The sequence below is a fragment of the Lingula anatina genome, chromosome 9 (genome assembly GCF_051362555.1).
Source record: "Lingula anatina isolate TDL-2025a chromosome 9, LinAna3.0, whole genome shotgun sequence".
Classification (NCBI taxonomy): Eukaryota; Metazoa; Brachiopoda; class Lingulata; order Lingulida; family Lingulidae; genus Lingula; species Lingula anatina.
This window is the reverse complement of record NC_141775.1, coordinates 14,336,419-14,353,973: the sequence shown is the minus strand read 5'-3', so window position 1 is coordinate 14,353,973 and position 17,555 is coordinate 14,336,419. Positions and strand designations below refer to the sequence as shown.

Below are 17,555 nucleotides of genomic sequence, written 5' to 3'. Positions count from 1 at the left end.
ATTACCGTTTTTGATTCAAGCGTGTGGGAGTTCCATGTCCCACAATGAAAATGCCAATAAATTTCACAAAAATGTATAACTTCTGAAAAAGAAACCAATTACCACTGCTTTTCCAACTAAGGCTGCATTTTAGTCCTAATTACCGTTAATACACTTATTGCATCTGTATATAAAATCAAGATATCCTTATTAACAGTATAGCCTCCCAGTCACAAGAACTTTACTGTAAGGTGCTGCCCCCAAGCAGATGAAAAAAGCACTAAAATGCAGCAGAGGGGAGGATATGCAAAACTGACTGCAGGCATTAAAGTATCACTTTGAAATAGAGAATAACACAAGAAACAAAAAGAAAATGAACAAATTAATTCCTTTAATTCATTAAAAACTTTCAAACAATCCAAAGTAGAAAAAAAATTCAATTTTCTCTTATATGCAAATCTTCTTGCATCAAAATTATCAAATAAGGCTGTCCAAAAAGTGATGTATGACCTCCATCTCTCTCTTACACACACACACACACACACACACACACACACACACACGCGCACACATCTTTCATCATTGAGATTATATAAAGACAACGTAGCAAGATGTATAAATTCCATCTCACTCTTGCATATACACACATACACGCATACATACAGACACACACACACCAAGTCATCTTTGAGATTAAATGAAGGCACAGAAGCATGACACAATGCTATAGCTCTAAATAGATTTTCCCCCTGGTCATGTAGGCCTACATGTTACGTGGAGCTTTTAATTAATTGTAATGTTATGACAATACTTGATAAGCTGAACACTTGTTACTTTTAAATTTATTCAGCATTCCACAAATTTATTCTGTATTTGACTTTAAATGAATACAGCTTTCAACATCAGCATGATTTCATCCCTTAATTTATTTGGGTTAGTTTTTTTTTATATCAATTCTGAAGTTTTTGGAGCTTTTAACACTAAATTCTCTAACACAAAAAAGGTCCACTCCTTCAAAAAAATGAGCCCCCCCCCCCCTCCTCCTTTTGAAATTGCTGGCTATATACGGGCCTGCTGTGAGATGTGTCCAGACCACTGGGGTCAATACTATGCTACAGCAACCCCTAACTCCAGCATTGGTGATAAAGCAGACTTTGAAGGCATGTATGGTGGAAATGCAAAAGGACACTGAGCCAGCACCTGTGAAATACTGCATTTTAGATGGTGATTCACATGTACTTAAGGGCTTAAGGGCTTACAACCTACCTCACAGGCATCAACAAGTAATATCCCTCCACTCCTACTGAAATGTAAAGACATCCATCACCTCAGTCTCAGACAGAATTCATGTGCATTCAGATTCTAACAATTTTACCCAAGACCTAAACAGAATACCTTACCAGTATAGCCTCCCAGTCACAATAACTTCACTGTAATAAATAACACTTTTCTTTTCATAACGTTTGTGGTGGCAGAGCACAAAGTAGTTTTTTTTGTCAATTTTGATGCAATATTACATGCTGATTAAAATTACCACCAACTTAAATATCTAATATAAATAACATGGATGTGTAGAAAATCTGATTACCGTTTTTGCTTCAAGCGTGTGGGAGTTCCATGTCCCACAATGAAAATGCCAATAAATTTCACAAAAATGTATAACTTCTGAAAAAGAAACCAATTAACACTGCTTTTCCAACTAAGACTGCAGTTTAGTCCTAATTACCGTTAATACACTTATCAGGGGCGGATCCAGAGCTATATACTGACAGTCTTCCAAATTATCTTTGTTGATTCATCCTCCAATTTTGACCGTCTTCCAACATTAAAAATTGGATACCCGTCAATGTAAACTTGAAAATCTGACCGTCTCCTGGAAGACCCAGAAGACGGCCTAAATCCGCCCCTGCTTATTGCATCTGTATATAAAATCAAGATATCTTATCTAACAGTATAGCCTCCCAGTCACAAGAACTTTACTGTAAGGTGCTGCCCCCAAGCAGATGAAAAAAGCACTAAAATGCAGCAGAGGGGAGGATATGCAAAACTGACTGCAGGCATTAAAATATCACTTTGAAATAGAGAATAACACAAGAAACAAAAAGAAAATGAACAAATTAATTCCTTTAATTCATTAAAAACTTTCAAACAATCCAAAGTAGAAAAAAAATTCAATTTTCTCTTATATGCAAATCTTCTTGCATCAAAATTATCAAATAAGGCTGTCCAAAAAGTGATGTATGACCTCCATCTCTCTCTTACACACACACACACACACGCACACATCTTTCATCATTGAGATTATATAAAGACAACGTAGCAAGATGTATAAATTCCATCTCACTCTTGCATATACACACATACACGCACACATACATGTACAGACACACACACACCAAGTCATCTTTGAGATTAAATGAAGGCACAGAAGCATGACACAATGCTATAGCTCTAAATAGATTTTCCCCCTGGTCATGTAGGCCTACATGTTACGTGGAGCTTTTAATTAATTGTAATGTTATGACAATACTTGATAAGCTGAACACTTGTTACTTTTAAATTTATTCAGCATTCCACAAATTTATTCTGTATTTGACTTTAAATGAATACAGCTTTCAACATCAGCATGATTTCATCCCTTAATTTATTTGGGTTAGTTTTTTTTTATATCAATTCTGAAGTTTTTGGAGCTTTTAACACTAAATTCTCTAACATAAAAAAGGTCTACTCCTTCAAAAAAACGAGCCCCCCCCCTCCTTTTGAAATTGCTGGCTATATGCGGGCCTGCTGTGAGATGTGTCCAGACCACTGGGGTCAATACTATGCTACAGCAACCCCTAACTCCAGCATTGGTGATAAAACAGACTTTGAAGGCATGTATGGTGGAAATGCAAAAGGACACTGAGCCAGCACCTGTGAAATACTGCGTTTTAGATGGTGATTCACATGCACTTAAGGGCTTAAGGGCTTACAACCTACCTCACAGGCATCAACAAGTAATATCCCTCCACTCCTACTGAAATGTAAAGACATCCATCACCTCAGTCTCAGACAGAATTCATGTGCATCGGCCAAAGTATCCTGGAGCTCTGGGATGTTTTCTAGACAACTGAAAATAGACAATTAAAGACTGATTCACAAATTCAATGATGATGTTAAGCGGCAGTGTGCTACGACATTTTCACTGTAATATCAGGCAGGTGCTGGGGATGTGAACATGATGATAAAAAAAACTGACCTATACCACTGATGCCCTGATTAAATTTTGCAATGTGAACCATAACTTGTGTAAAAGAGGCAATTAAGTCATTAACAAGCCAGGGTACAAAAAGGTACCACTGGAACAAGTACAAGCTAGCAGAAGGCTACAGGCTATACATATGACTGATGAGGATAAAGATAAATTAAGACAAGCTATTGGCTACAAAATAGACAAATGCAGTACGTGCTCTCTCAGCAATTTAATAGTAACAGCCAGAAGCAGAAGCAGTAAACCACTGACATTAATACATCAACAAACCCAAAATGTGTCTGCATGTCAAGGAATTTCAGTGGCAGTTGGGACACACAGTGCAGTCCTCAAGGTGAACAATGGACCAGGCCATTCTACAGTGCAGCTTGTGGATCATGCTGGGGCCATCCTTGCATGCCCACAATTCATGTGTTCGGTGCTAGCTGAAAAGTGAAGATGAACAAGTCAAAATGAGAAAAGACATTTAAAAACAAGCCAAATACATGCAAAACAAGAACTGTTTTAACAAAATATAAAATGTATGACTGAAGACCAAAAAAGTTATCAGTACAGTTCGAAAAGGTATGCTTGACAAGCTGCCACAGAAGTCCATTAGATGCCATCCAGATGACAATAATAATAATAAACAAAGTGAATTTTATACATACACTATTGTCTGTTATTTCTTCAATACATTGTTTTTTATGGATTGGGGGTGAAAGGTAGGGTTGATTTTAAAGTAACACTTAAAAGATGGGGCTAACTTTCAGGGGTCTCGCTTCAAAACGTGGGGTTAATTTTACGGTAAGGGTAAGACTTAGGGCTAGAGTTAGGGTAAGACTTAGGGCTAGCGTACAGATTAGGGTTAGCATTAGGGACCATTCCCACAGATATTTGGATCGATCTATCTTCCTGGACAGTCTCACTAAGTTCCCATCAACTTAAACGGCTTAAATGTCTCTCAAGCCTTGTAAACCTGTTAGGGGGTAATTATCTTTACACTCTAGCCGATTCAAACATTTAAGCCGGTTGAGTAGATAGGAATTTAGTGAGACTCCCCTGGGATCGAGTTAGACCGTTCCAGATGGATCGGTCTGGGCATGGGAACCCAGGCTTGAAAGTTGGGCTTAATGTTAGGGTAATGATTAAAAATAGGCTTACAGGACATACTTCAGATATTGTTCAGTGCAAGAAACATTGTGTTTGGATAATGATCCATTTTAAGCATTACATTTGCCATAGATATTTAAAAAAACTAGCTATCCACTTTCGTTCTAGGTTACAAACCATTATAAAAGTCCCCATTCATTTCCATTGTAACGTTTAATTCCATAAAAAATCTTTTCCATGCTTTCAACAAACACCATACTTCAGATTCTAACAATTTTACCCAAGACCTAAACAGAATACCTTACCAGTATAGCCTCCCAGTCACAATAACTTCACTGTAATAAATAACACTTTTCTTTTCATAACGTTTGTGGTGGCAGAGCACAAAGTAGTTTTTTTTTGTCAATTTTGATGCAATATTACATGCTGATTAAGAGTGAAATTACCACCAACTTAAATATCTAATATAAATAACATGGATGTGTAGAAAATTTGATTACCGTTTTGCTTCAAGCGTGTGGGAGTTCCATGTCCCACAATGAAAATGCCAATAAATTTTACAAAAATGTATAAGTTCTGAAAAAGAAACCAATTAACACTGCTTTTCCAACTAAGGCTGCATTTTAGTCCTAATTACCGTTAATACACTTATTGCATCTGTATATAAAATCAAGATATCTTATCTAACAGTATAGCCTCCCAGTCACAAGAACTTTACTGTAAGGTGCTGCCCCCAAGCAGATGAAAAAAGCACTAAAATGCAGCAGAGGGGAGGATATGCAAAACTGACTGCAGGCATTAAAATATCACTTTGAAATAGAGAATAACACAAGAAACAAAAAGAAAATGAACAAATTAATTCCTTTAATTCATTAAAAACTTTCAAACAATCCAAAGTAGAAAAAAAATTCAATTTTCTCTTATATGCAAATCTTCTTGCATCAAAATTATCAAATAAGGCTGTCCAAAAAGTGATGTATGACCTCCATCTCTCTCTTACACACACACACACACACGCAAACATCTTTCATCATTGAGATTATATAAAGACAACATAGCAAGATGTATAAATTCCATCTCACTCTTGCATATACACACATACACGCACACATACATGTACAGACACACACACACCAAGTCATCTTTGAGATTAAATGAAGGCACAGAAGCATGATCGACACAATGCTATAGTTCTAAATAGATTTTCCCCCTGGTCATGTAGGCCTACATGTTACGTGGAGCTTTTAATTAATTGTAATGTTATGACAATACTTGATAAGCTGAACACTTGTTACTTTTAAATTTATTCAGTATTCCACAAATTTATTCTGTATTTGACTTTAAATGAATACAGCTTTCAACATCAGCATGATTTCATCCCTTAATTTATTTGGGTTAGTTTTTTTTAATATCAATTCTGAAGTTTTTGGAGCTTTTAACACTAAATTCTCTAACACAAAAAAGGTCTACTCCTTCAAAAAAACGAGCCCCCCCCCCCCCCCTCCTTTTGAAATTGCTGGCTATATACGGGCCTGCTGTGAGATGTGTCCAGACCACTGGGGTCAATACTATGCTACAGCAACCCCTAACTCCAGCATTGGTGATAAAGCAGACTTTGAAGGCATGTATGGTGGAAATGCAAAAGGACACTGAGCCAGCACCTGTGAAATACTGCATTTTAGATGGTGATTCACATGCACTTAAGGGCTTAAGGGCTTACAACCTACCTCACAGGCATCAACAAGTAATATCCCTCCACTCCTACTGAAATGTAAAGACATCCATCACCTCAGTCTCAGACAGAATTCATGTGCATCGGCCAAAGTATCCTGGAGCTCTGGGATGTTTTCTAGACAACTGAAAATAGACAATTAAAGACTGATTCACAGATTCAATGATGATGTTAAGCGGCAGTGTGCTACGACATTTTCACTGTAATATCAGGCAGGTGCTGGGGATGTGAACATGATGATAAAAAAAACTGACCTATACCACTGATGCCCTGATTAAATTTTGCAATGTGAACCATAACTTGTGTAAAAGAGGCAATTAAGTCATTAACAAGCCAGGGTACAAAAAGGTACCACTGGAACAAGTACAAGCTAGCAGAAGGCTACAGGCTATACATATGACTGATGAGGATAAAGATAAATTAAGACAAGCTATTGGCTACAAAATAGACAAATGCAGTACGTGCTCTCTCAGCAATTTAATAGTAACAGCCAGAAGCAGAAGCAGTAAACCACTGACATTAATACATCAACAAACCCAAAATGTGTCTGCATGTCAAGGAATTTCAGTGGCAGTTGGGACACACAGTGCAGTCCTCAAGGTGAACAATGGACCAGGCCATTCTACAGTGCAGCTTGTGGATATTGCTGGGGCCATCCTTGCATGCCCACAATTCATGTGTTCGGTGCTAGCTGAAAAGTGAAGATGAACAAGTCAAAATGAGAAAAGACATTTAAAAACAAGCCAAATACATGCAAAACAAGAACTGTTTTAACAAAATATAAAATGTATGACTCAAGACCAGAAAAAGTTATCAGTACAGTTCAAAAAGGTATGCTTGACAAGCTGCCACAGAAGTCCATTAGATGCCATCCAGATGACAATAATAATAATAAACAAAGTAAATTTTATACATACACTATTGTCTGTTATTTCTTCAATAAATTGTATTTTATGGATTGGGGGTGAAAGGTAGGGTTGATTTTAAAGTAACAGTTAAAAGATGGGGCTAACTTTCAGGGGTCTCGCTTCAAAACGTGGGGTTAATTTTACGGTAAGGGTAAGACTTAGGGCTAGAGTTAGGGTAAGACTTAGGGCTAGCGTAAGGATTAGGGTTAGCATTAGGGACCATTCCCACAGATAGTTGGATCGATCTATCTTCCTGGACAGTCTCACTAAGTTCCCATCAACTTAAACGGCTTAAATGTCTCTCAAGCCTTGTAAACCTGTTAGGGGGTAATTATCTTTACCCTCTAGCCGATTCAGACATTTAAGCCGGTTGAGTAGATAGGAATTTAGTGAGACTCCCCTGTGATCGAGTTAGACCGTTCCAGATGGATCGGTCTAGGCATGGGAACCCAGGCTTGAAAGTTGGGCTTAATGTTAGGGTAATGATTAAAAATAGGCTTACAGGACATACTTCAGATATTGTTCAGTGCAAGAAACATTGTGTTTGGATAATGATCCATTTTAAGCATTACATTTGCCATAGATATTTAAAAAAACTAGCTATCCACTTTCGTTCTAGGTTACAAACCATTATAAAAGTCCCCATTCATTTCCATTGTAACGTTTAATTCCATAAAAAATCTTTTCCAAGCTTTCAACAAACACCATACTTCAGATTCTAACAATTTTACCCAAGACCTTAACAGAATACCTTACCAGTATAGCCTCCCAGTCACAATAACTTCACTGTAATAAATAACACTTTTCTTTTCATAACGTTTGTGGTGGCAGAGCACAAAGTAGTTTTTTTTTTTGTTAATTTTGATGCAATATTACATGCTGATTAAGAGTGAAATTACCACCAACTTAAATATCTAATATAAATAACATGAATGTGTAGAAAATTTGATTACCGTTTTGCTTCAAGCGTGTGGGAGTTCCATGTCCCACAATGAAAATGCCAATAAATTTTACAAAAATGTATAAGTTCTGAAAAAGAAACCAATTAACACTGCTTTTCCAACTAAGGCTGCATTTTAGTCCTAATTACCGTTAATACACTTATTGCATCTGTAGATAAAATCAAGATATCTTAATTAACAGTATAGCCTCCCAGTCACAAGAACTTTACTGTAAGGTGCTGCCCCCAAGCAGATGAAAAAACCACTAAAATGCAGCAGAGGGGAGGATATGCAAAACTGACTGCAGGCATTAAAATATCACTTTGAAATAGAGAATAACACAAGAAACAAAAAGAAAATGAACAAATTAATTCCTTTAATTCATTAAAAACTTTCAAACAATCCAAAGTAGAAAAAAAATTCAATTTTCTCTTACATGCAAATCTTCTTGCATCAAAATTATCAAATAAGGCTGTCCAAAAAGTGATGTATGACCTCCATCTCTCTCTTACACACACACACACACACACACGCACACATCTTTCATCATTGAGATTATATAAAGACAACGTAGCAAGATGTATAAATTCCATCTCACTCTTGCATATACACACATACACGCACACATACATGTACAGACACATATACACCAAGTCATCTTTGAGATTAAATGAAGGCACAGAAGCATGATCGACACAATGCTATAGTTCTAAATAGATTTTCCCCCTGGTCATGTAGGCCTACATGTTACGTGGAGCTTTTAATTAATTGTAATGTTATAACAATACTTGATAAGCTGAACACTTGTTACTTTTAAATTTATTCAGCATTCCACAAATTTATTCTGTATTTGACTTTAAATGAATACAGCTTTCAACATCAGCATGATTTCATCCCTTAATTTATTTGGGTTAGTTTTTTTTTATATCAATTCTGAAGTTTATGGAGCTTTTAACACTTAATTCTCTAAAACAAAAAAGGTCTACTCCTTCAAAAAAACGAGCCCCCCCCCCTCCTTTTGAAATTGCTGGCTATATACGGGCCTGCTGTGAGATGTGTCCAGACCACTGGGGTCAATACTATGCTACAGCAACCCCTAACTCCAGCATTGGTGATAAAGCAGACTTTGAAGGCATGTATGGTGGAAATGCAAAAGGACACTGAGCCAGCACCTGTGAAATACTGCATTTTAGATGGTGATTCACATGCACTTAAGGGCTTAAGGGCTTACAACCTACCTCACAGGCATCAACAAGTAATATCCCTCCACTCCTACTGAAATGTAAAGACATCCATCACCTCAGTCTCAGACAGAATTCATGTGCATCGGCCAAAGTATCCTGGAGCTCTGGGATGTTTTCTAGACAACTGAAAATAGACAATTTAAGACTGATTAACTGATTCAATGATGATGTTAAGCGGCAGTGTGCTACGACATTTTCACTGTAATATCAGGCAGGTGCTGGGGATGTGAACATGATGATAAAAAAACTAACCTATACCACTGATGCCCTGATTAAATTTTGCAATGCTTGACAAGCTGCCACAGAAGTCCATTAGATGCCATCCAGATGACAATAATAATAATAAACAAAGTGAATTTTATACATACATTATTGTCTGTTATTTCTTCAATAAATTGTTTTTTATGGATTGGGGGTGAAAGGTAGGGTTGATTTTAAAGTAACACTTAAAAGATGGGGCTAACTTTCAGGGGTCTCGCTTCAAAACGTGGGGTTAATTTTACGGTAAGGGTAAGACTTAGGGCTAGAGTTAGGGTAAGACTTAGGGCTAGCGTAAGGATTAGGGTTAGCATTAGGGACCATTCCCACAGATATTTGGATCGATCTATCTTCCTGGACAGTCTCACTAAGTTCCCATCAACTTAAACGGCTTAAATGTCTCTCAAGCCTTGTAAACCTGTTAGGGGGTAATTATCTTTACCCTCTAGCCGATTCAGACATTTAAGCCGGTTGAGTAGATAGGAATTTAGTGAGACTCCCCTGGGATCGAGTTAGACCGTTCCAGATGGATCGGTCTGGGCATGGGAACCCAGGCTTGAAAGTTGGGCTTAATGTTAGGGTAATGATTAAAAATAGGCTTACAGGACATACTTCAGATATTGTTCAGTGCAAGAAACATTGTGTTTGGATAATGATCCATTTTAAGCATTACATTTGCCATAGAAATTAAAAAAAACTAGCTATCCACTTTCGTTCTAGGTTACAAACCATTATAAAAAGGCCCATTCATTTCCATTGTAACGTTTAATTCCATAAAAAATCTTTTCCATGCTTTCAACAAACACCATACTTCAGATTCTAACAATTTTACCCAAGACCTAAACAGATTTCTTACCAGTATAGCCTCCCAGTCACAATAACTTCACTGTAATAAATAACACTTTTCTTTTCATAACGTTTGTGGTGGCAGAGCACAAAGTAGTTTTTTTTGTCAATTTTGATGCAATATTACATGCTGATTAAAAGTGAAATTACCACCAACTTAAATATCTAATATAAATAACATGGATGTGTAGAAAATTTGATTACCGTTTTTGCTTCAAGCGTGTGGGAGTTCCATGTCCCACAATGAAAATGCCAATAAATTTCACAAAAATGTATAACTTCTGAAAAAGAAACCAATTAACACTGCTTTTCCAACTAAGGCTGCATTTTAGTCCTAATTACCGTTAATACACTTATTGCATCTGTATATAAAATCAAGATATCTTATCTAACAGTATAGCCTCCCAGTCACAAGAACTTTACTGTAAGGTGCTGCCCCCAAGCAGATGAAAAAAGCACTAAAATGCAGCAGAGGGGAGGATATGCAAAACTGACTGCAGGCATTAAAATATCACTTTGAAATAGAGAATAACACAAGAAACAAAAAGAAAATGAACAAATTAATTCCTTTAATTCATTAAAAACTTTCAAACAATCCAAAGTAGAAAAAAAATTCAATTTTCTCTTATATGCAAATCTTCTTGCATCAAAATTATCAAATAAGGCTGTCCAAAAAGTGATGTATGACCTCCATCTCTCTCTTACACACACACACACACACGCACACATCTTTCATCATTGAGATTATATAAAGACAACGTAGCAAGATGTATAAATTCCATCTCACTCTTGCATATACACACATACACGCATATATACAGACACACACACACACCAAGTCATCTTTGAGATTAAATGAAGGCACAGAAGCATGACACAATGCTATAGCTCTAAATAGATTTTCCCCCTGGTCATGTAGGCCTACATGTTACGTGGAGCTTTTAATTAATTGTAATGTAATGACAATACTTGATAAACTGAACACTTGTTACTTTTAAATTTATTCAGTATTCCACAAATTTATTCTGTATTTGACTTTAAATGAATACAGCTTTCAACATCAGCATGATTAAATCCCTTAATTTATTTGGGTTAGTTTTTTTTAATATCAATTCTGAAGTTTTTGGAGCTTTTAACAATAAATTCTCTAACACAAAAAAGGTCTACTCCTTCAAAAAAACGAGCCCCCCCCCCCCCCCCTCCTTTTGAAATTGCTGGCTATATACGGGCCTGCTGTGAGATGTGTCCAGACCACTGGGGTCAATACTATGCTACAGCAACCCCTAACTCCAGCATTGGTGATAAAGCAGACTTTGAAGGCATGTATGGTGGAAATGCAAAAGGACACTGAGCCAGCACCTGTGAAATACTGCATTTTAGATGGTGATTCACATGCACTTAAGGGCTTAAGGGCTTACAACCTACCTCACAGGCATCAACAAGTAATATCCCTCCACTCCTACTGAAATGTAAAGACATCCATCACCTCAGTCTCAGACAGAATTCATGTGCATCGGCCAAAGTATCCTGGAGCTCTGGGATGTTTTCTAGACAACTGAAAATAGACAATTTAAGACTGATTAACTGATTCAATGATGATGTTAAGCGGCAGTGTGCTACGACATTTTCACTGTAATATCAGGCAGGTGCTGGGGATGTGAATATGATGATAAAAAAACTGACCTATACCACTGATGCCTTGATTAAATTTTGCAATGTGAACCATAACTTGTGTAAAAGAGGCAATTAAGTCATTAACAAGCCAGGGTACAAAAAGGTACCACTGGAACAAGTACAAGCTAGCAGAAGGCTACAGGCTATACATATGACTGATGAGGATAAAGATAAATTAAGACAAGCTATTGGCTACAAAATAGACAAATGCAGTACGTGCTCTCTCAGCAATTTAATAGTAACAGCCAGAAGCAGAAGCAGTAAACCACTGACATTAATACATCAACAAACCCAAAATGTGTCTGCATGTCAAGGAATTTCAGTGGCAGTTGGGACACACAGTGCAGTCCTCAAGGTGAACAATGGACCAGGCCATTCTACAGTGCAGCTTGTGGATCATGCTGGGGCCATCCTTGCATGCCCACAATTCATGTGTTCGGTGCTAGCTGAAAAGTGAAGATGAACAAGTCAAAATGAGAAAAGACATTTAAAAACAAGCCAAATACATGCAAAACAAGAACTGTTTTAACAAAATATAAAACGTATGACTGAAGACCAAAAAAAGTTAACAGTACAGTTCGAAAAGGTATGCTTGACAAGCTGCCACAGAAGTCCATTAGATGCCATCCAGATGACAATAATAATAATAATAAACAAAGTGAATTTTATACATACACTATTGTCTGTTATTTCTTCAATAAATTGTTTTTTATGGATTGGGGGTGAAAGGTAGGGTTGATTTTAAAGTAACACTTAAAAGATGGGGCTAACTTTCAGGGGTCTCGCTTCAAAACGTGGGGTTAATTTTACGGTAAGGGTAAGACTTAGGGCTAGAGTTAGGGTAAGACTTAGGGCTAGCGTAAGGATTAGGGTTAGCATTAGGGACCATTCCCACAGATATTTGGATCGATCTATCTTCCTGGACCGTCTCACTAAGTTCCCATCAACTTAAACGGCTTAAATGTCTCTCAAGCCTTGTAAACCTGTTAGGGGGTAATTATCTTTACCCTCTAGCCGATTCAGACATTTAAGCCGGTTGAGTAGATAGGAATTTAGTGAGACTCCCCTGGGATCGAGTTAGACCGTTCCAGATGGATCGGTCTAGGCATGGGAACCCAGGCTTAAAAGTTGGGCTTAATGTTAGGGTAATGATTAAAAATAGGCTTACAGGACATACTTCAGATATTGTTCAGTGCAAGAAACATTGTGTTTGGATAATGATCCATTTTAAGCATTACATTTGCCATAGATATTTAAAAAAACTAGCTATCCACTTTCGTTCTAGGTTACAAACCATTATAAAAGTCCCCATTCATTTCCATTGTAACGTTTAATTCCATAAAAAATCTTTTCCATGCTTTCAACAAACACCATACTTCAGATTCTAACAATTTTACCCAAGACCTAAACAGAATACCTTACCAGTATAGCCTCCCAGTCACAATAACTTCACTGTAATAAATAACACTTTTCTTTTCATAACGTTTGTGGTGGCAGAGCACAAAGTAGTTTTTTTTGTCAATTTTGATGCAATATTACATGCTGATTAAAAGTGAAATTACCACCAACTTAAATATCTAATATAAATAACATGGATGTGTAGAAAATTTGATTACCGTTTTGCTTCAAGCGTGTGGGAGTTCCATGTCCCACAATGAAAATGCCAATAAATTTCACAAAAATGTATAACTTCTGAAAAAGAAACCAATTAACACTGCTTTTCCAACTAAGACTGCAGTTTAGTCCTAATTACCGTTAATACACTTATTGCATCTGTATATAAAATCAAGATATCTTATTTAACAGTATAGCCTCCCAGTCACAAGAACTTTACTGTAAGGTGCTGCCCCCAAGCAGATGAAAAAAGCACTAAAATGCAGCAGAGGGGAGGATATGCAAAACTGACTGCAGGCATTAAAATATCACTTTGAAATAGAGAATAACACAAGAAACAAAAAGAAAATGAACAAATTAATTCCTTTAATTCATTAAAAACTTTCAAACAATCCAAAGTAGAAAAAAAATTCAATTTTCTCTTATATGCAAATCTTCTTGGATCAAAATTATCAAATAAGGCTGTCCAAAAAGTGATGTATGACCTCCATCTCTCTCTTACACACACACACACACACACACGCACACATCTTTCATCATTGAGATTATATAAAGACAACGTAGCAAGATGTATAAATTCCATCTCACTCTTGCATATACACACATAAATGCCATCTGTTGACTCCTGATATAATTAACAACATAATAACTAAGGACATAAGAGATTAATATACACTGAGCAATCTTCAACATCTGATTATCCTGACCACATGACTCTCACAGTTCTTGCCTGGTTCAATAACATGGGCTGTGTCTGTCATGCTCTAAAATAAATAAAAAATAACTCACTTAGTTTTCTGAAATATATATCATTATGTGGTAAACGTTGTTGTAAAATACCAACTCTAATTTCTACCTTACTTGCAATTATCATAACTGACCACCCGGCATGGAATGTTACAAATGCAACTGAACAATGTGTATGCTTAATAGGTGTGGAAGGTTCACCAGTATTTCATAATCAGGTACATGTTATATGGAGATATAGGAATGGTACAAGCAAATTTGTCTGATATAGTTACCGTAAAAGACTATTAATCACAAGTACTAGGGCTGTATCACATTAATAAACCATGGTGTCCTGTAAACTACACACAAAACTCACTTATTAATATGCCCCTTGACCGTTGATGATACGGTCTATACGGTGATGCCATGGAGCCAGTGACGTGCCGGGTGCGAGTTGTCTGCAGTTGGTCCCTTTCTTTCTACAAAATACTGCGACCTGATCTGTACTTTAAATATGTCCGCACTTAGTCCTTTTAATCTAATCAAGCCCAACTTCTCTTTCTTCACTTCACTTCTCTCGCCAGTCGTGTCCGTCATCCACGGTCATTTTCCTGGTTTTCTCGCTTAACTTTAACTGCAATGCACCCTACGACACAACATTAGCAATTCGCCATTGCGTTGCTCTATCTCAAATTACATGACAACGCCAAATTTTACTCAATGCAATCCTATAACATAGACTTGTGCTCGACCGCAAGAGAAGTTTCAATGGCAGATTTTAACCCCACCTCTCGTGAAATCTCGCTCCAATCCAGGTCTCGTTTGACATCATCTGCTGTGCAGATGTTCAAAATAGGCTATCCCGGACAGTCCCTATTTAAGCATTACACTTGCCATAGAAATTAAAAAGACTAGCCATCCACTTTTGTTCTAGGTTACAAACCACTATAAAAAGTCCCATTAATTTCCATTGTAACGTTTAATTCCATAAAAAATACTTTCCATGCTTCAACAATCACCATACTTTAAGGTTACACTGAAATCCGTTTGAGTACCAGTTGGTATTTTTTGATAGGGGCGATTGAATTTTCTTCGGAAATACATATGTCTACGCCTCTGTCCTAACAGCATTCCTTTACTTAAGCAGTATTTTTTTTTTTGCCCTCTCGCACCAATTTCGGGGTCCCTAGAGGATGTCATCCATAAAAATAAAAAAGTGTGGCCTAATAAATGATCGCAATTTGCATAGATCTATACATAAACATGATGAACAATGGAATGAACAATACAATTTTTAATTTGAACGTATGACACGTATAAATGTATGTCTCTTGCTATTCATGTTCTGACCAAAAAATGAATTTTTCCTGGAGTAAACAACAATTTTCCAACACTTACCAATGGTTAATGAAGAATCCATTTTTACAAGTTAGTCCCTGTTTTTTTTCTAAAAAGTCATTTCATACATAGAGTATAGCCATCAATGGAGGTTACGTGGTCTTTCAGAATAATAGCTATAACTGCCATTTTTGTGGTAAAACAGAATAAATTATATTTCTATGAGTTGTTCACAATGTTTTTATTGTGAAATATAGATCTTATACAAAGAGTTATTATCCCTTTAAGATTTGTGTTTCTGTATGCCAATATCCTAAACAAATGATTCATATGAAAAATAAATCCAGTTTAGGGCTCAAAATAACAATTATGTCAAAAAATATGGCCTCAAAGTTTATAATGACTGTCAGTATATATAACCAAAAGATTTTTAAGATGGTTTGTTTTGTTTATTGACTCTACAGGGTTAATACTTAATATGGAATATTTTTTATCATTGTTATTCCTGAGCGCATATTAAATTTTTTTGGGCTTTATTCATCAAAATAGTATGTCATTGAGTGATAAAAATGTCCAGTCTTCTATTGTGAGATATTCTGGCCAATAATATCAAATCTGACATCAGATGTCATACATAGATCTATACATAGATCACTCAAAAGAAAAGAACACACCCAGAAAACCACATCACCAGTTTGATGTCAGTATTAACTATAAGCTAATTATAAGATATTAAAGAAAATGATAGCCAACGGACAGTGATATGTTATGAAGTCAAAGAACTCATTACAGTAAATCATGAAAAGTAATCATGTAATAGCGGGTATGACCTCCAGCAGCCACTTGCAGCGCCCTCACCCTACATGGCATACCCTGTGACAAGTTTTTCAGAGTTTGGATGGGGATATCATTCCACACAGTGATATTTGCCTGTCGTAGTTCATCACGATTTACCGGCCAATGACCATAGCTATTAATTCTGTGAGTTACTTCTGCCCACAGATTTTCAATTGAGTTCATATCTGGGGAGTTTGCAGGCCAGGACAGTTGCTGAACCCAATGGTTTTGAAGAAAAACAGTGATTCTGCGAGCTTGATGTGGGGGTGCGTAGTTGTCTTGGTACAAAAAGTTGTTCCTGAAGATGACTCTTACAAAGGGAAGCATTGTTTGCTATAGAATGTCTCTGTAGGAATCCTGGTTGAGGTTGCCTTCTAGAAAAACCATCTGGTTCTGGGCACCAGCATGAAATGCTCTCCAAACAGAGACGTTATCAACCCCCTGCTTGCACCCTAGGCAGTACACAATCATCATCATTTTATGTCTTTCGCACACGTTGGCGGACACGGATATGGGCATCAACGCTAAAAACTCCATATCTGGCCTCATCACTGAAAATTATATGATTCCAGTGATTTGGCTGCAAAAGCACGTGGTCCCCAGCCCATACTGCAGATCTTCAAAATGTGCCCCCTTAGTATAAGGAGTATTTAAAAGCACACACAGGGAAGGTTGCCTGCAGCTGGCCTTTGTTTCCCAGGGTAGTAACTAGTCATGTGAAAAACAATTTTGTCCTATCAGCTCTAAGTAACTAGGCCACGTGAAAAACATCCGGTAGTGTGACCAATGGTCACTCAGCTTTATTTCATAGGCCTATTAATTTTCACTCCTGGGGAAGTCTTTGTTTAGCGCCGCCAGCTGTAATATGCGTAATATTTTGCGTTAGTACACCAACTTTGCTAGCTTAAGCCAATTTCGCTTTGCTCTCCCACCCACCCTTCCCTTTCCATATTCGGGACTTTTTATTATCTTAACTCGGTTGCAAGTGGTGGGATTTTTCATTATCTGTTGCAGAAATGGTTGAATTTATTTATGATCCAATTAATTACTATTTAGTTTGTCTGTTCTCCTTATAGTGTTCTAGATTTGGGGAAATATGGTCATTTTGCCCGA

The 17,555-nt window shown here is 36.9% G+C and overlaps 1 protein-coding gene across 5 annotated transcripts in view; it reads right to left on the bottom strand.

Annotated features, from left to right (window-relative positions):
* Positions 1 to 15,664, bottom strand: part of LOC106171733 (uncharacterized) — a 37,628-nt gene extending 21,964 nt beyond the window's left edge. For 2 of the 5 annotated variants that reach the window (XR_015331230.1, XR_015331231.1), the window contains exons 1-9: positions 14,644 to 15,595; positions 12,216 to 14,302; positions 11,676 to 11,805; positions 9,141 to 9,270; positions 6,590 to 6,744; positions 6,049 to 6,178; positions 3,500 to 3,654; positions 2,959 to 3,088; positions 1,246 to 1,644 (exon numbers count right to left, since the gene is read on the bottom strand). The gene's annotated coding sequence lies outside the window, so the exon portion shown is untranslated. Of the gene's footprint in view, positions 1 to 1,245; positions 1,645 to 2,958; positions 3,089 to 3,499; positions 3,655 to 6,048; positions 6,179 to 6,589; positions 6,745 to 9,140; positions 9,271 to 11,675; positions 11,806 to 12,215; positions 14,303 to 14,643 lie in introns of those variants that run through there. The other 3 variants (XM_086996220.1, XM_086996222.1, XM_086996221.1) reach the window with 2 other exon arrangements.
* Positions 15,665 to 17,555: the final 1,891 nt, after the last annotated feature.